This window comes from Ambystoma mexicanum, chromosome 1q (genome assembly GCF_040938575.1).
Source record: "Ambystoma mexicanum isolate Mex_15411 chromosome 1q, UKY_AmexF1_1, whole genome shotgun sequence".
NCBI lineage: Eukaryota > Metazoa > Chordata > Amphibia > Caudata > Ambystomatidae > Ambystoma > Ambystoma mexicanum.
Window position 1 is genome coordinate 181,293,391 of NC_090922.1, and position 18,349 is coordinate 181,311,739.

Genomic DNA, 18,349 nt, shown 5'->3' on the forward strand with positions numbered 1-18,349 from the left:
CGCTATAAGTGGGGGGTTCAATAAGGCACTGGAACTTAATGGGGGACAGAGGGTTACACTTAGATCCTCTGCTTACAGTGTTGAGGCATGTTGAAGAATAAAACCCTAGGAGGTTATAAAGCACTTAATCCATTGGTTACCGAGCATTGAGGCCAGGTACCACCAGGAGATGTCGATTGTCCTACCTCACAAGATTATTAAGTCCTGGGACATCACTCCCTGGGGTCAGGCATGTTGAGCATACCACATCCAGCAGTTATTGCTATGCCATTAGTCTCTGGGACCATGGGTAGAGGACTTAAATGTTGCAGAGTGCTGTATCTTGAGCTAGTAGAGCACAGACATTTGTATCCTATGGGTAACAGAGCTATGGGCACATTTGTGGCACCATGGTGAGGATGCAGAGCTGAGGTTACAAAGTAAGCAGGTGGGGGGCATAACGAGGGTGTTGCAGCTCATAGTTAAATAAATCAAGGCAGTCACTTGGGCATGGTCAAAGCATCACAGAGAGTTGGTGCCAGAGACCAAAGGCCACTCACAACGACAACTGGGAGCATCGATCAGGAATCAAACAGAAGGTTGTAAGTCACCTCAACATAGCTCGACAAGAAGGACTTGGGACGAGCGTATATGTACCCGAGGCCTTATGTCAGAACTACCCACTGCACCAAACTCATAGACTTCTACTATGACATCCCTAACATAGTAACGCACACATTACCAATCACTGTAGACAGTCATACTCATACGTCGCGTCCCCTTTCCTCCATACTGCATGGGCGTCCCTTCCAAGGGACGGGAGACAGAACCTTTTTCACTAGAAAAACACCTGCTTCCCCTTTAAATTTAGAGGCGCGCTGCCCTTGGAGCATGCACTGCCATGACTCTGCCCTGCGGCGTCACACCTCTGTCCCCTTTTCCGTGTCAACGGGAGCGGAGCGAATTCCCCAGCGCTCCTGGGTTTGGCTTCGGCCATGTAATTCCACGCACGGATACTTCTTCTCTTCTGTCTTTTTTGTCTTTTTATCATTCAGGTACTCGGTCCTCAGGCGTCATGCTCCTCCCTGGCGCATGTCGACTTCTACAGGGCTCAGCAGGTGTCCATCCTGCGACGGGCTCTTCCGACTAAAAACCCCCATGCCCTCTGCCTATGGTGCCTTGGCCCTGACCATGGCTGGCAAGCTTGTTCCGCATGCAACGCGCTTTCCTCGAGGTCTCTGAAGAACCGACTAGCCAGGTGGAGGGAGCTCTTCCACAGATCGCCTCCAAAGGACCTAAAGGACTTCGTCTATCAGCGATCCAGGCCCAAGCTAAGGCCGCTCTTTTCCAGTGCACCCCGCAAGGGAGACTCCTTCCCAAGAACTCGCACACGCGGGAGAGACCACCCAGGTCCTCATACCAGGACAAGTACTGAGGCTGTATCAGCTACCGGCCGTTAGGCCGAGGGATCGGTAGATCCTCCCAGTTAAGGTGCTGAGGGACCAGAAGGTTCTTTTACCGGGTCTTCACCCGAGGGGCTACGCCCTAATACCGGCATTATGGCCAAGGGGGCGCCTTCATGCAGTTCTACCAGCAGATCTGCCAAGGGCGATACGCCTACCAGGCCTCGGCCTGAGGAACAGGGTAGGCCCCATGATCCACACTCAAGAGCGTTGGACAGGGCGGGGCCCAGTCAGCCGAGCAACACGACACAGGCATGTGGAAGGCAGCTTGACAAAATGGCTACCACGCCAGAAGACTCAGACATCAGGCCGACGCCGCCACAAGGAAGGCAGGTGGAGGATCGTGTGTCGAGGTAGGACTGGTGTCAACCAGGTATGTGGCCTACAGCTTACCCTTAATTCGCGCAAGGCAGGTTCCCGCTATGTCCATATGGGCAGGGCGTGCAATGGCTCCAGCAGCCGCAGGCTACCCCGTCAATGTCCCCTACCACCAATCCAACCTGCGAGGACAGGTTCTTCGAAAAATTCCTCGGGCAGATGGAAGTCATCCGCAGGGACGCCATCAGGAACTTGCTCCCTCTTGTGCCCCCGTTTCCGCAGGCCTCAGCACAGGCTCCCCCGTTCCCTGTCCAGCCTCAGCTGCCGGCTATAGCCCCCCCCAGCCACTGGGCCAGGTGGTTCCATCCAAGCCTCCACCGCAGCCCTCGGCTCCTAGTCCCCCCCCGGGTGCTAGATCCTCCGGATCCGCAGGTGGACACAGATGAGGAGGAGGACATACCATCTTCAGCCAAGGCCTTCTACAAACGTCTGGCAGGGCTGGCAGAGTATTTGGGTCTACCTCAACCAGTGGTCGAGCAACCAGCAGAAGGGGTCCTCGCTGAGGTCCCCACGCTCCGTCCCGTTACCAGAACAGGGATCCGATGCAGAAGGATGTAGTTGCCCTGGCCAGGAAGGGTTGGCTCAAGCCCCACTTAGTCCAGCCGGTGAACAAACGCCTGGACGCCAAGTACAAGCAGATGGAGGGGGATGCACTCTTGCTATCGGCCCATCCTCAGCCACACTCCTCGGTGATCGCTGCGGCATCACTATACTCCAAGCCTCAGTCGTCCTTAGCCTGCTCTTCTGCTAGGCAAGGAGGAGAAGATCTAGGAGGCTTACTGGAAAAAGCTCTATTCCAACGCGTCCTTGCACGTTCATCAAGCCAACGCGGTTGCCATGCTAGCAGCCGTTAACCAGAGGCTCTGGCAGGACATTGCAGATTTCCTCCCAGAGCTTCCGGCGCAGAGCCAATTTCGATTCAAGGCGGGATTGGTGGAGGCCAAGATCGTGGCGCAGGACATCATGGAGTCAACGGTGGCCCACATCGACACCTCTGGCCGTGCCATCTGTCTTGCCACGGACATGAGAAGAATGGCCTGGCTCCGTGCTACGAAATTCAACCCAGATGTCCAGGAGCGCATCTTAGATCTTCTGTTTGAAGGGAGTGACCTCTTCCACTGCACAACGGACGAGGAGCTGGACAAAAAGAAAAACAGCTCTCAAACGGCCAAGTCTTTATCCATCCTTACAAAGACCACGCCTAAACCATACACCCAGACACAGCAGCGCACTGAGAAGGGGCATATGTACGGAGGTTTCAGCGGTTTCCAGGACAGGAGGTCCAGGCAGCCAGACCGTTCGCCGTCCCAGCACCGGCGCAAGCAACAAAATGGGGGGAGGGGGGTAAGGGCTTTTTCCAGTCCCCCTCCTCCGCAACAGCCTCAAAGGGATAGAAGGCATGACAACTCTCCGGGTACCCGTGTCTCCAGTGGGGGGCAGTCTTGCCCTTTGTGAACATTTCTGGTGCCAGAAATTCGCAGACCACTGGATCCTCTCCGTTGTCTCCACAGGGTACCGCCTTCCTATCCCAGCCCCTCCTCTGTCCTCCCCTCCACTCCCACAGGTTGGAACAGTAACTCTTCTGGCGCAGGTCCGATCGCTCATCGAGAGCCAAGCAGTGGAGGAAATTCCAGCATCCCAGCGAGGCTTGGGCTTTTACTCCAGGATTTTCGCAACATTCAGAAGAACCAGGCGGGCCTGAGAGTTGTGCTGGACCATTCCACCCTCAACCTCTCCGTACCTCTCCAAAAATTCAAGATTGTTACACCAGCTTTGATAGCGGAGAAATTGTGCAAAGGAGACTGGATGTGCTCATCTCCAAAAGCAGTGCACCATACTTCCCACGCTCTTATGAACACACTGCACAAGCTGGGTTTTTCACTCAACCTCAAGAAGTCGCAGCTGCAGCCCATGCAGAGTTTAACCTTCTTGGGCCCCATCTGGGGCACATTCTCCGAGAACATCTGGGGCACATTCTCCGAGAAAGTTTTTCCCTCGGAGGACAAGATCACGGCCATCAAGAGGGCCACAGGGCACTTCCTCGGCAGAGAAGTGACCTTGGCCTGGTGGTACCAACACCTACTGGGTCTCATGGCAGCAGTCCTCTGAGCCGTCCCCCACACGAGACTCAGGATGAGGAGGATGCACTTTGCAGCTTCTTGGAACCAGGAACGGGGCTATTAGTCAGAGATGATCAGCATTCCTCTGTCGCTTCACCCGGACCTCACATGGTGCTCGAAGGACTGCAACCTGCGGACAGGCAAGCCCTTCCGGCAACCTACTCCACAGGTCACCATCACCACGGACTCCTCTCTCAGGGTCTGAGGGCCTACTCTGGACAACCACTGCGTCCATGGCACCTAGTCCCGGCAGGAGCAGGACTACCACATCAATTGGCTGGAATTGAAGGCCATCTGGCTGGCGCTCAGGGCCTTCCTTACGGTTATCGAGGGCAAAGTCGTCCTCACTCAAACAGACAACTCGACCAGCGTGTTCTATGTCAACAAACAGGGAGGTACCAGACCCCCCCCCCCACTGTTCAGACTGGCAGCGGCATGTGGTAGTGGGTCCTGGAGAACAACATCCACCACACGGTGGTCCCCCTGCCGGGGGAATCCAACGTGGAGGCAAACAGACTCAGCAGACTGGGAGCCGACAACTATGAGTGGCAGCTGAATGACCTAGTGCTGCAGGAGATCTTTCGCAAATGGGGTCACCCTCAGGTGGACCTCTTTGCCTCCTGGGGCAACAGAAAGTGCCAGCTTGTCGCATCCTGGCAGGGTCAGGGCCCGAGTTCCCTCGGCGATGCCTTCCAGATCAGGTGGGACGGATTTACAGCATACTCCTTTCCGCCCACTCCCCTTATTCACAGGGTGATATGCAAGATCAAGGAGTCCTGCCTCCTCAGCATCATCCTAATCGCTCCATGGTGGCCAGCCAGATCATGGTTTTCGGAGCTGCTCAGCCTCTCGGAGAAGCTTCCCATTCGCCTGCCAACAAGCCCAGGCCATCTTCAGGCGCAGCCGGGGCGCAGGGTCATCCACCCCGCACCAGAGAAACTAGCCCTCACAGCATGGTTCCTGAACAGGTCACGCTAGGACATTTCAGCCTCTCTCAGGCTAATCTTGAGATCATACAGGGCACCAGGAGCAGATCTATCAGGGCCCATTATAAGAGCAAGTGGACCAGGTTCTGTCACTGGGCAGACTTCCACCCTCTGGCATGTTCCCTGGACAATGTGCTCTCCTTTTAGATGCATCTCGCCCATTCTGGCGTGCAGGTAGACACTTGCCGCACCTACCTGGCAGCCATTGGGGCATACAGGCACTTGGAGGAGGAAACTTTTTCTTCTTCCAACCCAATTGTCAAGAGACATTTGACGGGTCTCGCCAGGCTCTACCCGCCCATCAAGAGGCCGCACCCCGTGTGCAACCTCAACATAGTCCTGGGCACCCTGGCGCACAAACCATTCGAACCAATGGCGTCTGCGGACATCAGGCTGGTCACCATTAAGACAGCCTTGTTAGTCAGCCTCACCACAGCTCGCAGAATCAGCGAAATCCAGATGCTGGTCGCCTCAGAGCCATACACTACGTTTCACAGGGACAAGGTGGTGCTCCAAACACACCCAGCATTCCTCCTAAGGTGCCTTCGACATTCCACCTAAACGAGGAAATAGTGCTACCTACGTTCTTCTCTGATCCTAAGGATGAGGCACAGAGAGTCATGCACTGCCTTGATGTCAGGCGGGCACTAAAGTTCTATTTGGACAGGACCAAAGGCTTCCGCAAGTCGGACGCTCTTTTTATCACCTTTGGAGGGTATCAGTCATCCAAGGCCTCCATAGCCCGGTGGACGGTCTTGGCCATCAAAGAAGCCTACGAGGGACAGCATAACCCACCTTTGGCCAACATGCATGCCCATGCGGTCAGAGCCGAGGCAACTGCCATTGCCTTGTCCCCGTCCCCTGGCAGGACATAAGCAGGGCGGCCACCTGGGCCACTCCTTCAGCTTTCTGCAAGCATTACTGTTTGAATGCCCGCTCTAGATCACACGCGGCTTTCAGACAGGCGGTTCTTAGAAACCTGTTTGCTTAAGGAGGGACTCCTCTCCACCCTGGGGCTACATCCAGTTGTAATCGCCCATGCCGTGTGGAGGAAAGGAGACGGGACGTGCAAAAGCTTGAGATGCGGTTTACACTTCCATGAGGCAGGCTGAGATTCGGTAAGTAAAGGAGACAGAGATCTCCCATGAACTGGTGAGAAGTGTACTGAAATTGTGTAACCCTTGTTTACCAGTCTTCTGAGTTGGCACCATCAAGTTTGTTGGACATACGTTATGCATATTCTTTGCATATCACTCAGCAGAGACATTTAGATTCATGACCCTGTCTTGCTTATAAACTCCTGACTGGGGAGGCTGCCCAGGCTACCATTTAATCCATGGCCACATAATACGTCAAAAGATTTGAAGAACAGAAACTATATGAAAGTGTGTCCAAGGAACAAAATAACTGGGAGCTGTTCAGCTCTTACTTGTAGCCCAGAATACCTTAACGCCAATATAGGTCAGGGGATACTTTTCACTTCATTAGCCAATTGCTTGCACGCAAGCATACATATCTCAAATTGATTTGCTGTATTTGAGATGGTGTATAAGAGAGTATTAGGATACAGCTAGAAGACATCATACATATAACGTTATTCATGATCAACAAGAAATGTGTATGTTGCATTTCATGTAAAAGTTACGTTTGTTGCACACTATGTGCTAGCCCATCAATTCTCAAAAGTAGCTCATGCTTATTGGGTGATGCTTGATGCATAGGAGATGTGTTTAGATCTGATCATCAAATATTTATTTTGATCCCTTAAGTCTGATAATGATATGATCATCTATTAATAATATAATATGTATTATCATGACCTAATTTAATGGTACACAATTTATTAACAATTAGCACACACTAGTTCCCTTAGTCCAAAGGAAATGTCACTTCAGTCTTGCAAATCAGACATATTGTGCAGAACAAATCGCATTTTATTTAAACAAATATTTATGACAATATTTAAAATGACTTTTAGATGATCAATCATGGCCTGATCTACTCTCACCATACCCTAAATAAGTGCGAGAATGAACCAAGCATCTTGACAAATCAAACAAACCAACCACCAGAGAATTAAAAAACATTGAAAAATGCATTATTAAAATACATTTAACATGTTGACTCTCTCTCTTTACTTCCTTTATGCTACACTCCTCAAGTTTTACACTATGCCTTCCCTGCATGATTCAGTTCCACGTGTTGCCGAACATTCATTCGAGGATATTCATTTATGTTTTACTTTCTGGGATAACCGACTAAAGTACAGATGTAAAAGCATACAGTGACAAAGTACGGTAGAAAGTTATTAGGGACATTACACAACAAAATCTAGGAAAGTCTAGCACTGTTCATAATGATCATTCTCTACAAAAACAATTCTGAAACAATATGCTTAATCAAAAACAACATTAAATCCTTAGAAATATATTGTATCTGATAGGGATATAATCTTTATCTTGTGCCACTAAACACACAACAATATATACATATGCAAAAATATACATAACAAATATTTTTTTAGAAGGCTTAATAACAAACAACAGAACCATCACAATTAAACTCACTTAATTGCCGGACATTTAAAAACATAACCCAGTAATGATCTTGTAATGGAGCTCACCCACCAAATTGAGCTCCATCACAATGAGGATATACTAATCCGCTCTAACATGGTGGGGATCAGGCAAAGGATCTGATGAGTAACAATAAACACACATGTAGGTCTCACCCAACACATTGAGGATGTGTGGATGGTTTGTAAGAACACCAATCATACTGCGCTGAGCCCAGAATTGATTTTAGAATGTAATATTTAAATATTAATTCGGTTTTTCAGTGCTCACAAAATCATCTAGTGTCATAACTAAGCCAACCCGTGTTTCGACCATAAGGTCCTTTTCAAGGCTTAACATTAGTAAAAGCATGGGTAGGTTTTGGCTACAATCAATAGTAATCAGAGTAAAGTTCAAAACATCAAAGTCAAAAATACAAAAAAATCATTTGAGTGGAAATCATAATGGGGGGAAGAGATGAACACACGTGCCTTCTCAAAAAACAGTGTCCTCAATCCAGTAAATTATGAGGTGAGTGACTTCCCGGTGTTAGCTATGAGTATGGGTTGGTCTAATTAGTGAATATTTAGAATGGAAGTTTCCAATTGTAATCGGAATGTTGCCAGCGGGTCCTAGCGTGACTAGAAGAATGAATATGGTTTAGCAAGGTGGTGTGGATATATGTGACTAATGTGAATGTATATATTCGCCAGAGTGCCCATTCTATGGAATGGATCCTGGCATGCAAAGCAACCTTAGTCATGACACTAGATGGTTTTGTAAGCACTGAAAAACTGAATTAATATTTGAATATTAAATTCTAAAATCAATTTTGGGCTCAGCGTAGTATGACTGGTGCTTGTACAAACATCCATGTTTCCTTTAAGACGTTAGGGTATTTCCTCTCGAACACCATAGTACACAGCGGCCTACCTTACGACTATACCATTACAACGACACATCAGTGTGCAAGGCAACACATTGAGTATGTGATCAGGTGTGCCGAGTGTCATAATATAGTGGTAGACCCACAGCGAGTAATCGCATTTAATAAGAGAGAAGGAGGATGTCTAGTAAAACACTCTAACATGCAGTGCTCGAGGTCCAAATAGAGTAAGCGCAATGATCTTTACTGACATCATGTAAAAACACCTCTCATTACAAAGGCCAAAAGCCAAAACACATTAGTTATATTTGTTTTCAGGTCTTTTGAAAATCAGTGATTGGGCGCATATATACACAGAGATAAAAAGAAGAGACTGTGATAACCATTTTGTGATTTTTGATGGAAAGTACAGACCTATCAAAGGTCTTGAGAATACCTATTACCCTGCCTTTATTTTTACTCCCTAGAGGCTCGCTTGTTCCTCATAATAGTTTTTTTTTCAGGTCTGTATACATTGACCAAAAATCAAAGAGGGTGCAGTGAGACACACTGGTCTTTCAAATGACAGAATCTAGGCGTTAAATGGTAACAGTGTCAGAAAAGTGAGAAAGGGGAGCATGGTTGGGGGTTTGACTGCATTAAAATGTGGGTGGAGGCATTTAATACACTATCGGAGTATAAAGGAGGAGGAAGAGAGGGCGAAATTCTGGCATGGGCAGGTCATGGGCTCATAGGGTATGAATTTTGATCCTTAACGAGATAGATTTCTAGGTTTTTGCTCCACTCGAAGATGGAGAACCATTGGGGCACTTAAGAGACTGAGACGGCTGTGGAACCATTTTGCTGGATCTGGAACATCTTGGAAATGTGGTTTGCCGTTCAACTGTTTCTCACCATAGAAGACCTGTTTTTTTCCACCATGGCTCAGAGTGCAGCATTCCCAATTAAGTTGAACTAGGGCTGTGTTTGATTTGAGTCATCATTAGTTAAACAAATCTCTTCCTAGGGACTTATTGGAGTTAGGAATCCAAGTGGGATATTTTCTAGATTTAGGTTCCCTTTCATTATCCTTGTAAGGTAAGTTGAGCCCTTTCAATGTGGAACTTTCCTGAAATACCTTCATGTTCCCTCAGGGATCTGCTTCTTTGGACTCTGGCTCCTTCCCCTCTGAAGCTCTGCAGCAGCTGGCGAGTTCCCCACGCTAACTCCCGGCACTACATCTAGTTAGGCTCTGGGATTGGTGCAGTGTAACCTCTCTCTTACCCTCAATGCAGCACCAGTCCGCCCGCTGCCGTGTAAACAGAAAGATTAGTGTTTCTGCTGCTCCACGTTGGACTGGAGCTTCAGTGATCACAGTGACACTACCATGGACTAGTGTTCTCCCCAAGACTAAGATTGGATATTCAAAGGAGAGCTGCAGCACACAGATTCTCGAATAGCAGGTATTCTCTGAGGAAGGCTCCAGCAGTGCCACTAAGACACTAATAGTAGTTCAGTAGGGTTAGAGTCTTTAGGTGTTTAGGGTAGATTGGTATCCATTAAAGAATAACTTTTAGCAGATGTCACAAGATGCCGAGAGTTGTAAGGTCCACCCTTTGAAGATACAAAATTTCACTCTCGGCCTGAGATATTCATTTCTTGAATTCACAAAACATCCCGCCAGAGGTGCAGGAGGGATTTCCAGGTGGGTTGGGTTCTCTGGGTGGATGATAAGAAGGAGGTAGATTTGTGTAGTTCTCTAACCCATATCTGTTATGTTTCCCCTATAGATGGCAATACATAGAAGAGTGAGAAGAAGAAAGATTGTCTCTGGGTTATTATTTGGCCCTCTTCCTCCTTTATCCTGGCGGCACATTGCTAGGGGCTTGTAATTTTAAGGGCATCTAGTGCTGTGAGGTAGAATATTGGTGGGCAAAGCGGCTTCTGCAGGGGTCTTCTTCGAATCTGCCTTGAAGGATAGTTGTGTAAGATGAGCTAGACTGGCATATGATGAACTAAGAAGATATGTGAGAATGTTTTCTCCATAATAGAGACATCCTCTTCTATGTTGACAGCATACACAAAGCTTTTACACATGCTTGTTACATAAGGCCCCAACGAAAATGAGCCCCAGGTAGGGTCTTTAGTAATCTGCAGAAAATACAGCTGCCATGCTTTTTCATAGCGTCTGCCATTAGCAACACTGCATGGCGAGCATGGGTAGACATGGGTGAGCAAATGTACTGCATGATTCAGTCGGGAACTTCCGAGTCCCTGTGACAAACACAGCATAATGTGATTAATGACAAGTATCCATTTACGGAAGCAGGACCAGGCGAAGGTCACAGTCCCGAAGAATCAGACTGATTTATTTCATATGTCTTTAGTTTGACTTTAGTGGAAACTTTGGAAAACATTCGGACGTTTCGTAAACATTTACAAAATGTTTAAACCGTACCTTCTTCTATCGGATCTTCCTCGTGTTTTCAGTGCTGTGTACAAAAACAGGAATATGTATTTAATATTTAATAAATGAAATGATTCTCACAACCTGTGTTCAACAACAAAAAATGGAAGCCGCTTTATTCTTCGCTGCCTATCGCTCAAAGCCTCTCTCCCCACAGTTTCTGAAGTCATGGCTCAACTTTTCCCTGTTAGACTTTTCAGCTTTTCACATCTGTTTATAGCCTTTTACAAAGCCTTTTCTTATGAACACATAGTATACAGAACAGGGGCAGACTGGGATCCCATCCCAGCAGCAGCCCAGGCGAGCGATGTGTGCAGGCGGTTGCAAACTGGTCACTAATTTGCACAATCAACGCCCATTAAAGGTAATATTTCTAAAATAACCACAGTATATCATTAAAAAAAATCACAACATCTCAGGTTTTGTGATAAAAAAGTTACTAAAACCACTGCTAGCTATTGATATCAAAACCCCAGATACTCACACCAATATGATTGCGGTCCCAAATAAGCTCCATATGCCCAAATAACATAGAAGGGCCAAATAACATTATTCCCAGAATACACAGACGTTATGGATATCATTATTTTCAGTTATCACAGTACACACAAAGATTTGATTATTTGCACTTGACACAGCGGGAGCACGGACTTCAATATTTCAACCTTCTCACTGGCTACAGCATGCCATGACTGCTGTTGAAGACCCAGACACGTAGTTAAAGTTCTGGCGATCTAGGTAAATGGCACAACAATGCAAGGGGTATGAGCACGGTATTCAGAACCTTTAACGGCAGGTGTTGCCCACTACAGTGGGCCAACAAATGATCAATGCCCGCCGAGCAAGACGCCAACTGCTTTTTAAATATTTTGTTTAAATGAGAATACTGTTAGTTCCGAACATAAAAGCACAGATCTCAGACTGCCTTTCCCTTAAAAAGATTTGCAATAACAAAGAGGTTGCCGTAGAAATTTGAAACGAAACTCCTTTCATGATGAAAAAGCCAGCTTTTAATTTTCATGGGTGGATAGGATTGGGGTGGGGTTAGATGGAGCTGCCACCAATGAGGAGCAAGGAGACCTGAGATCATACTGGGAGCGCAACCCAGGGAGAAGTGTTACATAATTTACTCACATAAAAGGACGCAGAGCTGTGGAGAGCAGTTCACAGTGCCCAGAATGTGGGCCAATATGGCAGTTAAAGCCTGCATTCCGAATCATCTGATTGGCTCCAACTGCTCGCCTGGGTTACAATTTCTATTAACACAGCAGGGCCAGATTTATTCATGTCAATGGTATTTCCCATAGGCAATAGGGGAGGGGAAAATCTGATATGATTCTAACTGGGACACCTCTCAGTTGGGGACTCAGTTTATACCACCTCTCACCTAAAACAGGCACACAGCTGTCTCTGCCCTTTCGCATTCTCCTCATAGAAACTCCCAGCTTCCTTATACAGTCAGACATCCATTCAGTCATTGGCTGCAATTACTGTCATTCACCCAGCTACTAAGTAATAGGTACTCACAGACAATCCCCCTGCGGTTATCATACTGTCATCTATGTCAAGTACTCTCACTGCAGTTCAGGACTTCCCAACCAATAAGCAGTGGGCATAACATCACACAGGAACTCTGATGCACACATCTTAACCACTTCAATTCCAGACAACCTTATTTGTCTATTTTCTGGACAGTGAAATAGAAAAAAACATTCTGAGTCTGAAAAATGACACAGGTGAAATACTGATTTTCCATACTACCGTTATAGAAGAACAAGTTACTTACCAACTGTAACGTTATTTCGATTGGATGTTCCTCCCACGTATTTCTCATCTTAGATATCTTGTCTCCCAGCTTTGCTGCTTCGGAAACATTTTTTCACCAGAGGGCGGTGTGTTTGAGGCCGCAGAGTCGTAGTCCCCCGAGGGCCGCCGTCGAGGGTCAACGTCATCTGCTGTATAAAGGGCTCGAGCCGCGCCCATTACCTCAGTTCTGTTTTTACGGTGTTGACGGTCGCATCAGTTGATCAGTCTTTTAAGTCCTCAATCTCTTAAGGAAGTCCGGGTGCAACTGGCGTAAACTGTACGGAGGGTAGGTTGGGAGGGTCGATGAGGAATACGTGGGAGGAACATCCAAGCAAAAGAACGTTCCAGTTGGTAAGTAACTTGTTCTTCGAATGGATTGTGTCCTCCCACCAGTGGTCGAAGTGTAAGAAAAGAAGTAGTGGAACTATGTTCCCTGCTAGCCTGCCCCGCTCCTCACAAACCACATTTCCCTGCCCACTGCCCCCTCCCACACACAATACAAACCCCAAAACACATTTGCCCCCCCCCCCGAAAATTGGGACCATTGAGTTCTGAGGGCTCATTGAAGGGATCTCATCCTCAATCTGGCCTCTGGCACCAGAAAAATGCAGGATGCCATGAGGCCTAACAACCTTAGAAAATATCCTGACCAACCAGTCTTCTCTCTGTAACACATGCCTGAGTAGATGGATGCCCTCCATCTTGAATTGTCTGAACACTAAAAAAAAAGCCCGTCCAGGTTCCTCAGATTGATCACAGGTTTGTGCTTCTTCTTGCCCTCGACCAGGAACATATTGATCACAAAAACCTGTCTGGGATCTATCACCTTTTCTATCGCTGTTTTTCTCTCTACCTGTGCGATCGCTCTGTCTAACAGATCTACGTCCTCTTGTGATAACTTTATGGGCCTCGGTTCCACTCTCTGGAACGGCTCCCGCCAGAAAACTAACTTGAAACCTCCGACCGTTTCTCTGACCCATCTATCTCCTGACAATTCTGACCACTTCTCTAAATGCTGAGCTGTTCTCCCACCTACTAGTGGGGGCCCCTCTGCTCCCTCGTGTGCGTGTGTTTCTACATTTTGGCTCATCTGTGTCAGCCTGTTGGCCTCTGTTTCCTCTCCAGCCTCTACTCCTGCCCCTTCCTCTTGATTGAAAGAAGGGGTTAGGTCGGCGTTCCTGTTGATTTCTCCACTCGTCTCTATTTCTGGCGTAGGGCTTGAAGGATGAGAAACGGCTGGCAGAGCGGCCCCTACCTGCCGAAAACCTTGCTGCCGAATACCCTTTGCATAGGTATTTCGCAAATGTGGCCATCTCCTTAATAAAGGTGCCCCTAAACAGCTTCCCTTTACTGTTGGAGGTCGACTCCGCCGTGGCCAACTCCCCCATCTTTGGGTCGATCTTTACCAGAACGGACCGCCTTGTCTCTGTTTTAACCGCATTGTTGGCATTGCCAAGCAGGCATATAGCCCTCTGAGCCCAGCCTGCCAATATCTCAGGGTCCACCCTCTGCTCAGGTTGCTTGGCCTCTTCCGCCATCTGCCAGATCTTGGTCAATGGACCCAAGAGGAGCTTGACCTGGCAGGATCTCCAGGATCTATCAATTCCTTTCCTGATGTCCCTGCCATAACGCCCCATGAAGGACATCATTTTCTCTTCAATCTCTGGCGTCTCGGCCATGTTATTTGGGACCAAGGGCCTGGGACATCCCGCCCTTAACTTGCTTCTGGATTCCTTAGATAGGGAGTACCTTATTCTCTTCTTTATGTAATTGCCAACCTTGGCGGGCGGCTCTCACTCCGCTGACATGGGGTGAATGAGCGAGTCGTGGTCAAATACTTCCCCCATCTCCTCGCCTTTCAGGGGGGCTTGAAGAGGATGTGTCTGCTCCTTGTGAGCTTTATTCGGACAAATCGTCCCATTCCTCCTCCATTTCTGTGTCCACTGAATAGGAATCGTCTTCCATATATGCTGTGCCACTCCTCTCCCAAGACCTCACTCTCTTTCTGCCACCTTTAAGCTTGCGTGGCGAGCCAGGGTGGGTCAGGTTGCTGCAGACCTTTCGGGCCTTCTTTCTTCCCCCATGCCCCTTGCGAAACCTCTCGGGGGCCTCTCCTCTCAGGGCTTCCATCCCCTGAGATAATGAAATGAGATCCTCCACCAGGTTCCTGCCATGTGTTACGCTCCCCCACACCTGACCCCAGTACACACTGTACTGCTCTAGCCTTATTGGCTGCAGACCACTGTCTGCTGGTGTGGGGTTCCTCGGCTTTACTGGAGCTATGCATATTTTCTATTGGTGGATTATCTGGAGGTGCCTTGGGCCTGCTTCTGTATATTAATGAGGCCAAGTGGGTCTGTGTGTACCAAATAGCAGGTTTTCCTGGGTCTGTTCCCGTTATTTGGTGCTAAGCACTTACTGTTCTCCTGGCTGCTGCTTCTGTATCTGCACCAAGCAGATTTGCCCCAATTAGGCTCTTCTGCAGTCAATAATTCAATTGGCCACTAGATGGCACAATTGAGCAACGTTCCGTTGCTTATCTGTGTCGGCCGTATGTAAATAAACTTTAACGGTGTTGCCGTGTGATGCCTTTAATCACTGCCTTCCGAATTTCGCCTTTCCAACACTCCGCGCTGTGACTACTGAGCATCGGAACATCCGAGTGTAACTCTCACCTGATTCCCGCAGAGGCGCCGGTCTTGACTGGGTGAATGCCGTATCTTCAAAGGTGATGTGTAACACACGGTTGGCTCTTTGGGCTGGACCTCTGTGCACTGTATGTCTGACTCGAAGAGTAAGATGTCTGCAGATAGAAAATATGGGATTAATGAACTGGGGTTATTGGGTGCCTCTCTCCTCTTCCCTTTCTCTTCACCTGTAGAACCCCAAAGGTTAACGCCCTCACCTTAGGTAAGTGAACGCCGAGCTCTCCATCTGCCTCGGGGCAGGGTGCCGTAACCAGTTTCTTCACTGGATAAGGGTGCAGGCCTCTTGACCTCAGAGGACTACTGTCCGTCGTTAACTGCACGAACGGTAAGTTCTGGGCACTTCAAATGTCTTAAAAGTCTTTTGTAATGATATCTCTTGTTTTGCAGGGTTCCGGCGATGGCGGATGGCGGGCTGATGAGAGTTGAGGATCGAACCACGTGAGGAATAGAAGCGCCTGGAAGCACGTAAGTAAGCGCTTGTAGCCTGCTTCACGATGCGTACTAACTGTCCCTTTTATCTTGCAGGTACAAGTTCGGAGCTTTAGAGAAGCTGAAGGGTGCTGGAATACCCACTGGATTCGGCGTGGGAAGGAGTAATGGCACGTGAGTAATAAAGTTGCCCAATGTCTTTAAACGCACCTTCTTTTGTCTTTCAGATGCGGGATGCAGCGCCGAAGGCCTCCGGAGCGTGCGAAGAGCTGGTAAGCTTTTGTCTTTCAGATGCCGGAATGCAGTGCGAAGACCTCCGGAGCATGCGAAGAGTAGGTAAGCCTTTGTCTTTCAGATGCCGGAATGCAGCGCGAGGCGTTGGTGACAGCCGATGGACCAGGTAAAAGATGCACTGCCACTGAAGACCGTAGTGCTAACCTGTTCTTTCTTTGTCTTTACAGGTGCTGCTGAAAACTGGATTCCAGGATGGTAAGCCTTTGTTCCCTTAGGCCCAGGATCAGAAGCAGAAGACACGATGAGCGCTCTGCTGCAGAGAATGCAGAATAACGCAAAGCAAGATTCATCCATCGGGTGTGGTTTAAATAGCCTCCTGTAGTGCTTAGGTATCTCCTTCCACAGCCACGCCTAGGTAAGAAAAGAGTTCCTGCTTTCCAGAAGAGTTCCAGTGTTCTGAACCTAGGGAGTGGCTCCTGCCCCACCCAACAGGAAAAGTAGTCCCAAACAGAAGAGGATCAGGGGTTCAACTGGCAGGTAAGTAAGCAGCATGGTCTGCTGCAGGTAAGTCCACCCAAGCATTATGAGCCCGGCGCTTCCAGCGCTGGGACTGGGCATCTTTATGAGCCTGGTGCCACTGGCGCCAGGACAGGGTCCAAAAGGTCCCAATTGGGACTGGCTGGCACTCGGAACCGGGGTTATGGGTCTGCTTCCAAGGGAGTCGGGCAAGTCCTGATCTTTTGGAAGCAGAGATCATGACAGCACCCCCCCTCAAGGCCCCTCCCAAACCGGGATTCTCCGGGGGTTTGGGCTTGTTAGGAAATGTTCGATGAAATCTTTTGATTAGACGAGGCGCGTGAACATATTCTGCAGGTTCCCAGGATCTTTCTTGGGGACCGTAGCCTTTCCAGTCAATCAGGTAAAATAGTTTAGATTTGGAGATCTTGGAATCCAGGATGCTTTTGACTTCAAACTCGAGTTCTCCGTCAACTAGAATAGGTTTTGGAGATGTAGTTAGTCGGGTTTGAGGTTGCACGGGTTTTAATAGAGAGACGTGGAAGACCGGATGTATCTTCATGTGAGGGGGCAAGTCCAACTTGACCGCTACTGGATTTACTATGGTAGTGATGGAATAGGGACCAAGGTATCTTGGGTTGAATGTGCGTGGTCCTTTTAGAGGTAGATATTTGGTGGATAACCAGACTTGATCTCCTACTTGATATTGGGGGGCTTCCTTCCGATGTTGGTCTGCTCCTTTCTTGTATTGTTCTTTAGCCCTTTGAAGGTGAGAAACGGCTTCCTTAAAGGCTTGGGTGATTGTAGAATGCAGGTGGTCTACTGCTGGTGTTCCAAGATCTTGGAGTGGATCCAACTCCGAGGTTCGAGGGTGACTACCGTATAAAAGAAAAAACGGGGTCTTCCCAGTTCCCGAGTGGACAGAGTTATTGTAGGCATATTCGGCTATCCAAAGGATATCTTTCCAAGTTTTTTCAGTTTGTTGTAGCATGCAGCGCAAATACTGTTCCAGAGTTTGATTGGTCCTCTCGGTTTGTCCGTCGGTTTGAGGGTGGTGGCTGGTCGAAAGTCTCACATCAATTTGAGCCGACCGACAGCAACTTCGCCAAAAATGAGAAATAAATTGACTACCTCGATCCGAAATTAGAACTGAAGGAAAACCGTGCAGTCGGACGATGTTTTCGAGAAATTCTCGGGCCAGAGTTGCTGCTGTTGGTAAGCCTTTGAGTGGAATGAAATGCGCCATCTTGGAGAATAGGTCCACGATTACTAGGATCGTATTGTATCCGGAGCATGGAGGTAGATCGGTGATGAAGTCCATAGAAAGCGTATGCCAAGGGCGAGGCGAGATGTCAATAGGGCGTAAGAGGCCGGCTGGTTTTTCCTTTTGACTCTTGTTTTGGGCGCATACTCCACAGGACATTATAAAGTCTCTGATATCTTTTTTCCAAGATGGCCACCAGAGGTAGTGCTTGATCTTTTCCGAGGTCTTGGTCATACGGGGATGTCCTTCCATTAAAGAATCGTGATAACAAGAGATTACCTTTTTCTGTAAATCTGTGCTGGGCAGGTATAACCGTTTTTGGAAATATAATAGGTTGTCCTTCACCGTAAAGTCCTTTCCCTGCAGATGCCAGTTCTGTATGTCTGCTGGAGTTTCCAGTAGCCTGGCTTTATCCTTAACTTCCTCTATGGATTGTGTGGCGATTACACCTAGAATTCTTTGTCCGGGAATGATAGGTACACGTTTAGGATTGATCAAATGTTCTTCCACTCCCATCCGAGAAAGGGCATCAGCTTTACCGTTTTTTGTACCAGGTCGATAGGTAATTATGAAGTCAAA

The 18,349-nt window shown here is 48.2% G+C and overlaps 1 long non-coding RNA gene across 1 annotated transcript in view; it reads right to left on the reverse strand.

The window, feature by feature from the left end:
- The window catches only part of LOC138526341 (uncharacterized), a 106,843-nt gene that overhangs the window by 65,398 nt on the left and 23,096 nt on the right, over positions 1-18,349 (reverse strand). The window contains exon 2 of the long non-coding RNA XR_011283561.1: positions 10,805-10,838. This is a non-coding gene — a long non-coding RNA (uncharacterized lncRNA). The remainder of the gene's footprint in view (positions 1-10,804; positions 10,839-18,349) is intronic.